Raw genomic sequence first — 1,452 nt, forward strand, 5'->3', positions numbered from 1 at the left:
GGCCCCGCGGGGCGGCGGGGCGGAGCCCGGCGGGCGGAAGTGTGGCTCTGGGCTCCTCTGCGGTGCGTGGGAGGCCTTGCTTCTTGGATGCCTGTCAAGATCCCTTCAGCTCCCCTTCACAAGTGTCATGAAATCTGAGACCAGACACCTCTAGAAATAATACTGTGGGTTGCGCCCAGGTTTGCCCGGTATGAACTGCGGATGAGCATGAGGAGAATTTCCGAAGAGAGGGCCCAAGACCCAAGGCCCCGGTTGGATTTTGGAAGCCAAGACTTGTGTTAGTCTCAAAACACAGGACTTGTTGCTTCTGTCTGCCCGAATTCATTCCAATTAAAATTTGTTTCTGAGAAGGTGAAAACAGTGTGCTTCTACCTGGGCATACATGAAGATGGAACGACTGAATGCAGAGATTTTCAAATGTGAAGGAAGGGAAGGGAAGTTTTGCTTATTTAAAAGCTTGACTAAACTGGAGCTACCCTGTGTCTGTAAAATCTCTGCTTCTGTGTACACAGGCCTTCTGTTTTATCAGAACTGCTTTTCCTCAAGCCCATTGTCTAAATCACAGGTAATTTTTTTCATTTATTTTCTGTTGTAGGAAGACCCTGGTCATGTCCAACAGTTTTGGTGCCTTCCCCAGAACCTTAGCTCATTCATTATTTCCCCTTCGTGTGAACTATACATAGCGCCTCACATATTTCCATAGTTTTGCCCTTGTGAACTAATAACCTGGTTCAAGGAAGACTTTAATGAAATGCTTGAAAGCCTCAAGTCTGTGAGTATGATTATGAATTCAAAATAAGGAAAAGTCATGCTGGCGTATAACTAGAATGGTTTTCCTTTGCAAACTTGTTTTTCAAATCAGCAGTGAGAAAGGTTGGTCGGCTGGTTGGTTTTGTGGAGCTGGGAATCAAACCTTGGGCCTCAGGAGGCTAGGCTAGCACGCTACGCCTGAGCTGCAACCTCATAGGCATGGAAGATTTAACCCTTGAACAAGTATTCCAAGTTGGGATGGAGAAGGCAGGAAAAGCAATAAAGAAATTAGGATGGCCTGAAATGATTATGAAATGTTGTGATTATTGGCCACGTGGGTTTTGTTTTGAATAACTTTATGCAGCATATGGACATGGCAATATGCAACTATATATGAAGAAAATGATACAAATATGAAAGAAAATAAATTTAGAAGTGAAATAACATGGCAAAGAATTAGAAACAGGAAAAATATTACAGCATTTCAGAAAATAAAAAATATAACAGGTTAACAGGTAGTGCCTGATGAGAACTAGAAGATCAAATGACATTTTAAATTAAAAAATAAAGAAATGATAAATATTGAAGATAAGCAAAGAAGATGGCCAAATTTTGAAGACAGCTGATGTATAGGTTAAGAGTCCTTGATTCAGAAAACCAAAGGCAGATAACAATAAAGACACTATAAAACTTTTTCTGCAA

The sequence above is a fragment of the Fukomys damarensis genome, unplaced genomic scaffold (assembly GCF_012274545.1).
Source record: "Fukomys damarensis isolate Sample0158 unplaced genomic scaffold, DMR_v1.0_HiC HiC_scaffold_10, whole genome shotgun sequence".
In the NCBI taxonomy this organism is placed as follows: domain Eukaryota; kingdom Metazoa; phylum Chordata; class Mammalia; order Rodentia; family Bathyergidae; genus Fukomys; species Fukomys damarensis.